At 43.0% G+C, this 14,694-nt stretch overlaps 1 protein-coding gene across 3 annotated transcripts in view; it reads left to right on the forward strand.

Annotated features, from left to right (window-relative positions):
• Esrrg (estrogen related receptor gamma) overlaps positions 1 to 14,694 on the forward strand; it is a 613,611-nt gene that overhangs the window by 32,719 nt on the left and 566,198 nt on the right. The window contains exon 1 of one of the 3 annotated variants that reach the window (XM_005348853.3): positions 14,159 to 14,661. The exons of the other annotated variants lie outside the window; for them this stretch is intronic. The gene's annotated coding sequence lies outside the window, so the exon portion shown is untranslated. Of the gene's footprint in view, positions 1 to 14,158; positions 14,662 to 14,694 lie in introns of those variants that run through there. 3 annotated transcript variants of the gene reach the window in all.

Genomic DNA, 14,694 nt, shown 5'->3' on the forward strand with positions numbered 1-14,694 from the left:
GAGCCAACCAAATTTCCTGTAGGCTGAACCACAGTAGTTTTGTTACATAAATTAAAGCCATATAAAAAATGATACTGGTTTTCCTAAAACCAGTCCTAAAGCAGCTGTGAAGGTGGTTTTAAAAGAGGAATTCCCAAAATGTCTAGAGCAATCACAGCATCGCTGAGGTAATTACATTGCCTCCCCAAGTGACTGTTTTGAAGGGAAATGCTAGTTTGAATCTGTAGTTGCTGGAGTATTTAATAAATACCATTTTTATCCCTGAAAGGGCTTTCTTCCTAAACCTGGTTTTTGCAGAAGAGGAGGGCAGTGTGGAGGAGAAACGTGTTGCCATATTCTCTGCTTCATTGTTGCTTTCTGTGTTTAGGGTGGCATCAGTCAATTGGGTCATTTTCTGAGCTCCATGGGCCATCCTCATCCCTGCTATGCTTATGTTGTTCTCTGCACTTTGACCTTTCCTCAGTGAAGCTCCACATAGACAGTGGGGCATTGGGATTTTATCCGGGAATACATATAAATGGTGGGGAAGCCTCACATGACAGCGGTGTTTCAGGTAGACATCTGTGCAGTCTATCAAGCCCTTTTCAGAAAACAATTTTACCTATGTGATGTGGAAATTCCTTCTCTACAAGTGTTGCATTTGTTGGCTGATGAATAAAGCTGTTTGGGCCAATGGCTTAGTAGAGTAAAGCTAGGTGGGAAATATGAACAGAGATGGAGAGAGTAGGTGGTGTCAAAGAGATGCCATGTAGCTACTGAAGGAGACAGATGCCCCCTGGAACCCTACTGGTAGGCCATAGTCTCATAAAGATAGAATTGGGTTAATTTAAGATGTTAGAATTAATTAATAAGAAGCCTGAGCTAATAGACCAAACAGTGTTGGAATTAATATAGGTTCTGTGTGATTATTTGGGTATGAGCAGTTGGGAATGAATGAATAGTCTCAGCCTTCAACATGGCGTGCCAATGTGGGGTAACTACATCCACATAAAACTGAGTTTGGGAAGGAATTCTAGACACAAAAGAACAGAGTAAAGCACAGCTTTTTGGTAGTCCCATTATTTTCACATAGGATCTGTTTGTTGGCAGTGAACAGAGACATGGCTTCTTCTGGAAGTCTTGCTATGGAGCATTTAAATAGGGTTTGTGAGCACAGTGGTACTAGTTGCTTAATGGCGACATAGACATGCTTTGTCCCTAGAGCTGGGGCGGTGAAAATGACTCTCAGAAGCAGTGAACATGTCTATGCCATGTTGGACTGAGAGGAGCAAACAGGCAGGGCTGCAGAGTTGGTCCTAGCCATGCCTGCTTAGCATTTTAGAAAAAAAGCACTAGTGGTCAGAAAATGATTACAGATACACAATAAAGACAAATTCAGACAATAAAAGACCTCTAAAGAGACACAGTGTATTAAAAAAGTGTGTATAGGCTTGGGAAAGAGAGGAAAACAATATAGAAAAAAAACAGTCTTTAAAGAGACAATAAAGGTAATATAAAAGAAGACAGATGGTCATATATTAAAGGAGTAAAGACAAATAATCCACATAAAGATAGTATATACACAGAGACTCTGGATTATATATGTTATTGTGTTTTCTTTGAAGTTTTTGATTATGAATGAGCTAAGTACAGAGAGACATTTTATTGTACAGGCTGCTAAGCTAAACCAATATATATATATATATATATATATATATATATACACACACACACACACACACACACACACACACACACACACACACACACATATATATATATATATATATATATATATATATATATTAAAGGTATCTTGATTTAATATTTGAGTCCAAGATTATGTTCTGCTTTTGTTTCCACAGAGGAATGTGACCTTGTGCATTCCTTCCAAACTAATGTGGTTTAATGGAACAAAGTCCCCCAAAAGTTCTCTGTGAACCCTAAAAATACTTTGCCCAACAAGCAGCAGGAAGCAGTTTTGAGAAAAAAAAAACTATGCCCAAATTACCAAAATGGTTGTTTATAAATGTTTATTTTCATTAAAGGGGGATATGATATAAAAATGAATACTTTGCATTGGTATGGATATTGGTCTCTTGATACAAATTTAAGGTCGATTTGCTACACTGTGTATGTGTAGTTCGGTTCTTATTTAAGATATTGTGTTTGTGCAGCTCATTTTAAAATGTAATGTATAGATAAAAATACAGATTAATAGTCATTTGTAATAATCAAACCCTGTAGTCTTGTTAGTTAGGTTTTCTCATATGGAGTGATATATATTAGATGGATAGGTATTCTTCAAATCTTTCAAAAACCTACAGAATATGGCAATTAAAAGGTTTTAAGAATTTAGACTTTTCTTGACAATGAGACATGTCTGCTTCTGGCAGCACCAATTACTTCAGAGAAGTTGATAGACATTGAAGAACCTTATTATGGAATTTGCCTTCAATGTGACAAGACTAGTCATTTGGGCAAGAAACTGTTCTTGCCTGGACTGCTTTATGGTATGCTATATAAACTGGACATGCAGGACCCATAGAAAAGTGACTGCTGAACTTTGCAAAAGATGGTATGGTTTTTCAGAATTTCTGTTTCACAGAAGAAACTGTCAGACATTCTGCAGGACACAGAAGAAAGTGACCGAAAAACTGCCAATATAAGCAAAACAGATCATCAAATTTCCTGCTTCATGGAAATGTCTGCTGGATACTATGAGCCTGTAGGCTGAAGATGGATGCCCTGTTACATAAGAACATTGGGTAATTGTCCAGGCAGAAAGATGTCCCTGTCAATTCTGAATTTTTGGAAGTTGCTTACAATGCACTTCTTGTTTATCCTTCTGGGATCTTTGGAGAGTAGAAGATAGATAGTTACAGTTTTCCTTAGTTATGATAAAGGGTAAATCAGATATGAAACTTTAGATTCACAAAGATAGATAATAATATATTTTGTTTAATTTTGTCAGATACAAGTAAACTAAATATTGTAACTGCAATTCTTGCTTGAACCTGTTTTGTTATATGTAATTTTACTTCATTAAAGTTAAAACCTTACTTTTTATTTAGACAGAAAAGAACAGATGATGTGAGATGGCCTTCTGTACATGTGTTGCTTTTATTGGTTGACGAATAAAGCTGTTTGAGCCAATGGCTTATCACAGTAAAATCAGACCTGAAATATAGAGAGAAAGAGGGTAGGCAGAGTCAAATAAATGCCATGTAGCTGCTAAAGGAACCTTACTGATAGGCCACAGCCTCATAGAGATAGTAATGGGTTAATTTAAGATGTAAGAGTTAGTGAATAAAAAGTCTGAGCTAGTAGGCCAAACAGTGCTGTAATTAACACAGTTTCTGTGTAATTATTTGGGTCTGAGCTGCCAGGAACGAATGAGCAATCTCTGCCAAAACCTATGGAAAATGTGAATCCAGTAGATACTTAACATTATTTATATCAGGGAACCTCCTGACTTTTTTGAACCGTGCTGTGGTCTAAGAGGGTAGAAAGTAGTTCCCTCTGAGCATCCATTGGGAATCTGTACATGGCTACCGCTAGGATCGTTGGCGCTCACATCCATGATCGGAAACTTCATCTTTCTACTTTCTATCTGCTAATAATTACAGATAATTAGAAAGAAGGTCATGCCCAGTGTAGCAATTTTTCTTCAGTGCCAATGGTCATATCATCTCAGTTTTCTTGTTTTTCAGTTAGTTGTGCATCATGTTGTCATCCTTAGGTTGTGAAAATAACTTAAACCAGAATAGATGCTTAAATTTTAAAATTTAAGCTTATTTATTTTTGTGGGCCTTTGTGTGTGTCTGTACATGTGTACCAAGGCATGCACATGGAGGTCAGAGGACAACTTTAAAAAAAAAAAGTGGTTCTCTCCTTCCCCCATACATGTCCTGGTATCCCGGGATTGAACTCAGGTAATTGGGGTTGACATCATGGGCCATCTCCTCATTCCAAAAGACACTGTTAACACAACTAACAGTGGAGACAGCATCTTCATCTGAGTTTCTCCCATGACACATTTTCTCTTTGATAATCATTTATTTTCTTACCGTGGAGTTAGTGAACACTAGCTTGGTTTTTCTAGCTGTAAGAGATAATAGTGTGGTGGGGGGAGGGAAACATCCTCAGAGCTCATGGAGACGGCAAGTAGGACAGTGAGATGAAGGCATAAACTGTCAAGTGCTTTGCAAAGTACTAAGGGTTATAGAGGAAAAAAAGGTGGAAGAGACAAGGAGGAATTTCTGGAAATGAGGACATGTTTCAGTTTTAAATACCAACCAAGCTGGTTTGGTTCTCTCTAAGAGAATGACACTTGGCAGAGTCTGGAAAGAGCTGAGGAAGTCAGGGTAGTGTGGTTTATTTGGGGTGTCAGAAAATCATGGCAGTGTATGTCCAATGGGGTGACAGGAAACGAGGGCAGCATGGTCCAGTGGGGTGTAAGGATGGTTAGGAAGCCATCATAGGGTATGTACAATGGGGTGTTAGTTCTGAGAAGTGCTGGGGCTGAAAGGATTTTTTTTAATGGTTGGAAGAAATAGATTTCAGACATTCACAAGGCTTGTTAACATATTAAATAACTTTCAATCTGCTTAATTAAAAAAAAACATTGAAAAGTCCTTCTTTCTCCCTACCCTCTTCCTTCCTTCCTTTCCTAACGTGTTGTGGGTAGGTGGGGACTTTTGACATTGCAACTCAATGTGTTGTCATTGTGTACAAAGCTCCTGTTCAAGACTCTCATGATTAAGTTACAAATCAAAATCACACCCCCCATCTCATAATGTTTTAAGTCAACTTATTATTTGTGTTGGGCACATTCATTTTGTCATCCACCCTGTAGGTGCCTGGGCTATATGCTGGACACTACTGATAGATCAATTAGACCATTGTTCGGCACTAGGTTTCAATGCAGATGGCGTCTTGCTGGCAGCAATCAGTAGGGCTTCTGAGGAAGCATGAATGGTCTGGGAAAGAAGCATAGTTTTCAGAGGTCCCAGCCTCACTTTGCCCCCAAACAGGAGGAACTACCTTTATTTTTTATTTTATCTTTTAAAAAGTAGACATAACATACCAACCGTACACAGGTTTGTTGCAAAGATTAAATAAAATAGCATATTAAAACATTTTGTGAATGAGGAGGCATTAAAAAAATCATCATTTCATGTGCCTTTTGAACACTTGCTTTGCTGATATCTGAAATAAATTAATCCATTATTCTTATCCTATCTTAAAAGTTTTTTTGCATCCTGATAAACCTGTCCACCAATGCAATAGTTCAAATCAGACCAAATCTAACGGAATTAGAAAAAGCCCAGGTTTAATGGATACCAATGCTCCTGGGTGGCCTTCCAGGCCCCAGAGAAGAGATGGAGAAGAAAGACCGGAAAACCACATTTGTTCTCAGGGGGGCAGTTTAAATACCCTGTGGGAGTGGTCTTGAGCATCTCTGGGGAGAGGTGACCATTTGGAAGGCTTTCTCGGAGTCTGGACTGAGGCAACTCCCAGGGGAGGGGGCTTGGGATAGAACTTCCACCCAAATGCTATCTTGGGTTCATTTACAAAGAACTTTCTAGAAAAGGTTTTATGGTGAATGAATAGGGATTTGGAATCTCTAAAGTGGTCTGTTTTTGGTCAGTATCTAATTATTGATACTTATTAACGTTACATGTTAGTCAACTAGCTTAGCCAACTGAGGCTCCATTTATCTGTAATAGGTAGTGGAACCCAAACTTTGCTGTGAGCTATAGTGACTTGGAGTGTGTGTGTGTGTGTGTGTGTGTGTGTGTGTGTGTAGGTGCATACGGTCCACAGGTGCATACGGTCCACAGAGTGCATGTAGGAGGAAAGCCTTAGGTTGGTCCTTACATTCTACCCTGTGTACACATGAGCTCCCTAGAGTTCTACAGCCTCTGCCTGCTGTCTCCTGTAGGAGCTCTGAAATTGTAGACAGACATACTCTGTCCATCTTTCACACAGATTTTTCGGACATACCCAGGTCCTCACACCCACTCCACTGTTTCCCTGACCCCATACATGGAGGGTTTTCATGAGCAAGTGTGACTCCTTCAGTCTTCCTTTGGGTGTTCTGACCCAGCTGCTGCAGGGTGTGACTGGAGAAGCATTATTTAATTAGCTTTTACTAGTTCTCTGGGAGTTTCATGTGAGTGTTGATCCATCATGTTCACCTCTTCTCCAAATCCTCTCAGATCCATACCCCCTTCCCAACCTACCCAACTTGATGTCTTTTTTCATTTAAAACCCATGAAGGCCAATGTATGCTGTCCAGATATTCCTCAATGTGGTGATTTTCCTATTGAGTGTGGTCAGCTTACCAGAGGCTACACTCTTAAGATAAAACGGGTCCTCCATCTCCCAGGAGCTAATGCCTGCCAGTAGCTAGCTCCACAGCCAGGGATGGGATTTCATGCTCAGCTCCCCTCTTCATGCTGGGCTTTGGTCCTGCTTAGGTTTACACAAGACTTGTGTGTGCTGAGGCCTCCACTATGAGCTTACATGTGCAGCTGTCCTGTATTCAGGAGACGCTGTTTTCTTGTCTCCCACCACCCCTGTGTCTTACATTTTTTCTACTCTCTCTCCCACAGAGCCTTGGGAAGGAGAGTTGTGTGATGTATGTTCCATGTAGGGCCGAATCTTTTGCAACCTCTGATTCTCTGCACTGTGGTCAGTTGTGAGTCTCTGTGTTAACCGCTGTTAACTGCAAACAGAAATTCTCTGACGAGGGCTGAGAGATAAACAGAGCAAACGATTTAGTTGGAAGGCTGAGCTTGGCAACCACAATGGATGCTAGTTCCTGCAGTGAAGTGTGCAGAATGAAGAGGCTTGTTTCTGAAGCTGCAGACTATGGCAGATTGGCCTGCCCTTTTGGAAACTGTAGCTGGACAGCACAGGGTGTGTGAGTATGTTATGGAGCAAAGCCACACACTTTATGGCAGCTGGAAAGTGAACCAACAGAAGGGCAGGGTTCTTGGATCTCCTTCCAGGGCATCCCCACCCCTCTACTCCCATACCCCCTCATTCCCTGCCCCCACTGTTCTAACTTCCTTCCGATGTTCTAACTTTCTCCCACTAGACCCAATCTGCCCCTGGTTCTACCACTTCTCAGTGGCACCATAGGCTAAGGACCAAGTCTTAAAACTATGGGCTTTGGGGGACTCTTAAGATACAAATATAACATTGGCCAAGTGAAAAGCTTACATGTAGATTAAAATTGGTGCGCTCGATTGCCTTGTCTTCTGGAAAGGTTGACAGGAAGGTGACTGCTTCCAGGAGCTGCCCACCTTAACCAAACACCAGCCATGACATGTGCTGTGTTTTCTACCCCTTCCCCACCAAGCCTCCAGATTGTGATTTCCGCCCTGATGGTAGGGCATGTGGCTACAGGAAGATTCAGAAAATTTCGCAGGAATATGATGTTTGGCATGCTTTCTGCGTCTTTCCCACCATACAGTAGCAGCTGTGCAAAGGTGAGGACCTTGAATCTAGATATCCCCTGGTTTTCTTTCTCATGGCTTTCTGGAAACATCTTAAATGCATTGTTTATGCCTTGGTGTCAGATAAAGTCACTCTTAGCATTTCAGGGGCAGGAGAGAGGGATGATTTTTGTGTTTTAACCTTAAGCCTGGGTAGGAAATAAAGGACTTTATCCCCTAAAAATGGCTGAATACGTAAGGTAGTGTATAGGAACTGTATACCTTTTATTATAGAGCGGCTCTTCTGAGCACTTGTTTCATGTACCTGTGGCTGGCCCAGCTCTTCTTATGTTCTGGCGTATCAAAAACATTCTCATAGATTTGTGCCTACGTAGGTTGAGATTCCTCCCTGACAGTCAGCACTTACGGGGCCACTGCTGTGCTCTGCACATGCCATGAATCGGAAGATAACTAAAGCATCAATTATACGAGCTGATGACAGAATACCAGTAGTTCACGCACAGGCAGAGTTAATCTCAGAAGTGTGTGGCTATGGTGAAGACACAGAGTGTTCCCACAGTGGGGAGCAGGGAAAGGCTCATAAAAGAGGTGACTTGGATCATGTGTGGTTGGCTCCACTCAGGACTTCCTTAGGATGATGACCTGTGACCGCCACAGCACTGCTCTGGGGAACTGGCTTGAGACTGGCAGCAGGGGGCTGTCTCAGGGGCCAGCCAGGTGTTGAAGGCTGAGTGGTTTGCCCAGGGAGTATAAGAGCAGCCGCAGGCCATGGTGAGCCATACCCTCCCGAGTTCTGACTCTAAGTTTAGTGATCTTTCCATGACCCTGAGTTTCCCCTGCTGGTTCAGCAGCTGGCAGAGCCACGTCCGATGAGGACATAGTCGGGAGCCAGTGGCATCAGGTGACGTCGCGAGCATTTTTTCCAGTTGAACCAGGCTGCCAGGGTATGCTCTGCCCCCCTTCTTGTGCACCCAGGCAGTCAGTGTGCTAGTGCATATGGAAAGCTGAGCCTTGAAATGGAGGATTGTGGGAAAGCCCAGGTGCAACCCGAAATTCAGGGTACCTGGAGACTGCTATTCTGCACTGTATGTTACAGATTCAGAAGTCACCAACATTTTGCCAGGGTGTTATGTATTTTACGTAATTAGAACTTGATCAAATAAATGCCATTTTATTTCAGACTCTGAAATTACCTTTGTTTATACCTTCACCCTTACCTTTATTAACAACTTTGACCACTAATTTACTGGTGGACCTCAGACTTCTCCAGCCACAAATATCTTCTACATCCTTCCTATGGCCAGTGGAATCAGGCTGTCCTAAAGGATTGTAAACTCAAAATATCTCAAACTGAATTATTTTCTTAATCTTAATTTGCACATCATTAATAGCCTACCCTTAATTTAGTTGTCCGATACAGGATATTGAAATCACGTGACTCCAGGTCTCTGTCAGGTGTCCTCCTTTGCTCCTCCCTCCAGGATTCTATTCTGTCCCCATTCTTTGCCACCTTAACACCTGCAAGATACCTCTCCTTCCTTAAAAAACAAACATAGACAAACAAGAAGATTCCCCGCCCCATTCTGCCTCGCTTAGCAGCCTTGCTTAGCCAGCTGAGAGCATTCGCCCTATTTTCATTCGATGTTCAACTTTTTCCAGCAGGCTGATACTTCTTCCTCTATCAGTTAAGTAAAATACCTTGAAAATAGATTCCTTTGATGATGGAGGCTTTTATTGTGTCTCAGGGCTATCATTCTGAATACTAGTAGTTATTACACGCTACCGTGTTGCGGTAGGCATGGCATTTGCTTTAAATGAATAGCCATTCTCTTTAATCTCCATTTTAAAACAAGCTATTTTTTATTCCAGTGGCTTTAACCTTAAAAAAAAAAACCAGGAACACATCTGGGATGTGAAGAAAATTATGAATCTTCTATATTGGAAACATTACCTCTCTCTTCCTTCCCCTACCATTCCCTTCTTTCCTTTACCCACAACGTCAGCTCAAAAAAACCAAAACCAAAACAAACAAAAACAACAGCAAAAACCAAAGAACATCTCACCTGTGTATCCTTGAAGTGGTGAAACCTCGATAAGGACCTTTGCCTTATATGAGTTTATTTTAATATTTTCATGTATCAGCCATAGTATACCTGTCTGTTTTAACAAAATAAACATTCTGATGAACTTGATTCGAGTTGAGATGTGTGTGACCAGGTACCCGCTTTCCTTGAGTTTATATCACAGTTTTGAAAGTGACCTGAGTGGGTGGGGGAGTTGATCACACAGCACTCTGGAGAGCCCTCTCTTTACTGGGTGTAGGACTCTGTAAGGTCCTATCATGACTCTCTGTAGTGAAAGTCAACTTGGATTGTCGACCAGGGGCCCTGAGTTCTTGCCATCACATGTTTTAATAACTGGAAAACTTTCTAGAAGCATGACTCAGGTGTAAAAATCTATGTCTGACAGACAATCCTTTTGTGTCTGTAGCATGCTTTCCATTTCTGTTGTTTTATTATCCTGACGAAAACCTGGTGAACTAGGTCTAGTGCTGGAATCTCAGCACTTGGGAAGTGAGGAAGGTAGACCAGAAGTTCAAGGTCATCCCCAGCTACAAGGTGAGTTGGGGACTGGCCTTGGCATTGTGGATTACACGAGACCCTATTTCCAAAAAATTCCATGAAACCAAAAGCCCAAATATTGTGCTACATACATCACACACACATGCGTGCACACAAACACACACACACACACAGAGTATAAGCATTCAACTCAGAAGGGTAACAAGGAGCACACAGGTGCACTGAGAGTGGCTACAGGCAGGAAATACACACAAGGTTCCTTTCCTTCAGGTCCTGGTCTCCATGTCTCTTTATTGTCAGTCTCTGACTATCATGATTTTATTCAAGCTGCTTATTGCTTATGAGTTGAAGACAATGATTGGATCCATTCATATCAAATTAGCTCGTGTTAGAAGGAAAATAAATTTTGTGTAAGCATGAATGATGACTAGTGACACTTTGGCGCTTGTACTAGGTGACCAGTATGCATGGTTACTGATAATCTCATCTTGTATAAAAAGGACACTTGTAGAAGTGATGTTTTTACCTCTCTCTGGGTATTTGACGCCGGGAACTTATGTATTCTAGGCAAGTACCGTACCACGGAGCTACAGCCCAGCCTGAGAGTGCAAGTTTGAACATACTTTTGTCTACGAATTCTGTTTTTCCAAAGGACTCTGAATTATACTAAAGAACGAGAGGTAGGAACTTGAACTTGCCTTACTCAGCCTGGGCTCTTGAGCATCTATGTTTACATCAGTCTTCAAACCCTGAAGAAACGGTGGGATGCCCAAGCTTGCTCTTGCTTTCTCTTCCCCCTCACGATCTGTTTCAGACTCCTGGAGCTAGAGAGGCCTTGGAGTTCGTTGAACTCTACTTTGTACAACTGGGGAACCAAAGCCTTTGCCTGAGGCCACACAAGCTGTCTTCCAGTAGCTGATCCAGAGTTGCTAGTGTATCTGGTAACCACTAGACCCTAAGTGTTGCATTTTTTTAATCCCAAAACACACTTGGGAAGTGCAAAACTAGCAACCACAACTCCTGCATGATCTCATTTCCATCGGCTTTCTCTATATGTCTGCTCACCATTGTCAGCCTCGATGCCAAATTCTACCTCATCATAATATTATCCTCAAAGCAAATAATCTGGCCACCCATCTGACCTCATTTTTTTCCCTTTCCTCTGCCCTTCCTGGGAACCCTAGCTCCTCCTGCCTCAGCCTCCCTGCTGGGTGCTTCCAACAGGGTGTATACAGCCATGTCATGGTGACTTGTTTTCTGACGATTGTGTAAGGTACACAGAGACCAGTTGGCGTATTTTCAGGTTGAAAAGTGCCATTCTTATGCTCCAGAGGGCATCTTTGTGTGGATTGATGCACCAGAGGCATAGAGGAAAGCCACTGTTATAATTGGCATCATGCTAGATAAACCGGAAAAGGTGGGGGGGGGGGCAGGGAGCAGTATAATTCTGTTAGAAAATAATTGGAAGGTGGAGAAGAATTAAGAACAACCCCAAACAGCAAACAACAATGCTCTACGTGGCAGTGAACACTGTGGAATGGTGGATGAGCAGAACGGTCATAAACAGCAGCATTGTGTATGCAGTAGGGTTGGAACTTGGCCTTGACCAGTAGGTAGAACTGGAATAATGAATCGATTTTTAAAGAGGCAGAAGGAAGGCCTGGCATGCTAGGGAAAGAGTAATGGGGGAGTTCCCTGAACCTGTGAGATGGCAGTGAATTACCAACCTGATTGGTCCATGGGGGACCAGTCTGGGTATGATGCCAGCCATTGACAATAGGTTGATAGTGAGAACTCAGCATCCTTGAATTTGAATCCTAGCTGTGTAACCTCCTTCTCCATGCTTGGATATTCTCATACAAGGTGGGGCAAATCCCCATTTTCCCCTCCTACTGTGTTGGAGATTGAATTTGATTCCCATGTTTTTAACAAAGTCAAGTTTACAGCCTTGCTTTCTTTGTGTCCCATGCTGCTTAGTCAGCTCTTTTCATTCCCTCCTGGTTTGGCTGGGAAGTTAAACTGAGCGTGCTCCAACTCGATTAACTATTACATTTAAGAAGAAGACAGAAAATAAAACCTTGGAAATAGTCCGAGTCTGAACTCAGACAACCAGCAAAGAGGTCTTCTTGGAAGAGTTGGAGGGTCTTGACTGGGAAAGTTCCTATGCAGGCTGAGCATGGCAGTGCATGCCTGTAATCCCAGCACTTAGGAGGCTGAGACAGGAGGCTTGCTGGGTGGTTGAGGCCAATCAGAGCTACATAAGACCCCCGCCCCCTTTGTCCCCAAAGAGCAAGCAAACAGACAATCATCTATTCAGGCCTCTGGAGAACTTGAGCCTTGACTGCCAAGGGACCCCTTGACCTCTTGACCCTTGCACTGATGTGTGGGTCAGTGAAGCAAGGACAGCATTTGCCTGGAAAGAAAATATAATGTATTTCAGGAGATTAAAGTTAGTCAAGTTTTTTTTTTCTTTTTAAATTATTCTTTTGATATCCTGGAGATAGGTCATCAAGAGTCTGGTTCTGAGGACAATAAGTGAAACAAACAAGCAAACAAAAAAACAAAACTATTAAAAATAATACTGAGAAAAACCCCCGGAGAACTGGACACTGTCTGTGAACCAGTTAACCAGTGTGTTTTGGCTACTTACTGGAAAGTTACCAATAACATCTGTAGACAGGGATGCTGAATAGGCTCTAGATCTCTTGAATCAATGGCTCTGGTCACCTCTCAGCACCAAGGGGATGGATCAGCTCATCTCCTGGCAGTCCAAAGAGACTGTAAACAGAGCCAGAGCATCTGGGCCGATTGTCAACCGTGGAGAGGCTCCGCTCAAGTCTTGGGATGCTGCCATTCGTCAATAGTCCTCTGACCCTCTTAGTCTACTTCAGCCAGGCTCTCCTCCAATTCTGATTGTCTGGCTTTTGCATAATTACAGTGTCTTCCCCGTGGGGTTTGCTAGCAGTTCTTGGGTTGTGACTCTAAAGGGGAAAGGATGCAACAAGTGTCTTGGTGCTCTCACGACACTTAGCTGGCTGCAGTTAGACAAACCGTTCAAATGGACAGCCGCCCAGGATGATCTCGGGCGAGTTAAGAGTTCCCTTCCAGGCCTTTCCACTTCTCAGATTTTACATTCTCCTCTGTGGGTCTCCCCAACCCCCGACCTTGGCTTCTACTGTCATATTTTAGGAATTTGGAATCTGTTGGGGACAGTGAGGGATCTCAGCAATGTGCACATGTTGGAGAGCAAGGTCATGGTCAGGCTTAGGGGAAATTCCTCAGTCTGTTATACAAATGGATACGTAATGGTAAAGATGGACAAAATGTTTATTGGACCTGGTGGTGCACAGCTCCTGTTCATATACAGGTGCAAATATTTACAATATTATGATGACCTGACAGAATGCAGGGATGCCAGACAGGGAGCAGACAGCAAAGGAAGCCTGACAAAACTGAGTTGTCTGTGCTATGTAGTCCTGTGACCACACCAGCTAAAGTACAACTTCCTGTTTACAGACAGAAGTATTAAGGTTACCCTGGAGCCTCATCCCCCTTCTTCTGATTCTGGGGAACATCATTAATAAAATGACCTAGGCATTGGATAGTCAGCTGTCACATCTTTGTCTATATAAAAAAGTTTTACTGTCATTTAGAATAAGAAAAATAAATGCTGTCACCCTTTATGTCCTTCCAAACTTCCCTGGTGGTGACTTAGATGCCAGTATACCCTCCCCCCCCCCCACCGCACGTTTTTCTTCCTTCTCCACAGAACCCTCACTCAGTCTGGGACTTCTCTTTCTTCCCTACCCCCTCCCCATTAAAAGAAAAAAAAAGGATTTAAAGAAAAATAGCTCCAATTGTGTGAGGCCTACGCACCGGGTATGCAAGTCAGCCAGCGTGAATCGCGAACGCGAGTGGGGTCCTGGGTGGATGCCGAATCTCTGCCTGGGCCGGGTGGGTAGAGGGGAAAATGTTTATTTTTAAGGTTGGGAGGTGGGTCGCGTAGGTCTGGAATCCGGAATCCAGCACCCCAGCATTGGGACTGAAGGGGTTCCTCCTTCCCCTCCCCCACTCCGTGTTTTTTTTTTTCAAATTTATTTTGCCCAGGCGGGGATTGGCGACGGTCAAAAGGGAGCAGTTGGCACTGAATGTCACCCTGAAGGTAAAATGAAAGACAAAAGAGGAACGCATGCTTGCTTTTGCAGCGGCTGCGGCGGAGACGGAGGCAGGAGCAGCAGGATTTAAAGGGAAAAAAAGAAATCACACGCACATACATACATCTATACACACCCAGAGGCGTCGATTATGCAAACGCAGTAATGCCATCAAATCCTGACAGTGCCGGGGAAATTTTTTTTTCAAAAAAAATAGAGAGATATATTTATTTTATTTTTTTTTAAAAAGAGGGAGCCAAACGCATGCAAAGAGAAACGTGCACATACCACGCAACCACCCGAGGAGAACCTGGCAGCCTGTCTCCTCTTCTGCCAAGTTATCATTAAGAAAACAGGGAAGGCATCATGACGTCCTGGGTCACAGGGAGTGCGGACCGACGCTACCAAGAGCGAAGGGAGGCGCCTGGGCGCTCCGGCTAGCCGCGGGCGCAGCTCGGCCCCTCGCCGCCCGGCTGGGTGAGTGCTGCGCCGCTCGGGACGCGGACCCCG

Source organism: Microtus ochrogaster, chromosome 6 (assembly GCF_000317375.1).
Source record: "Microtus ochrogaster isolate Prairie Vole_2 chromosome 6, MicOch1.0, whole genome shotgun sequence".
NCBI lineage: Eukaryota > Metazoa > Chordata > Mammalia > Rodentia > Cricetidae > Microtus > Microtus ochrogaster.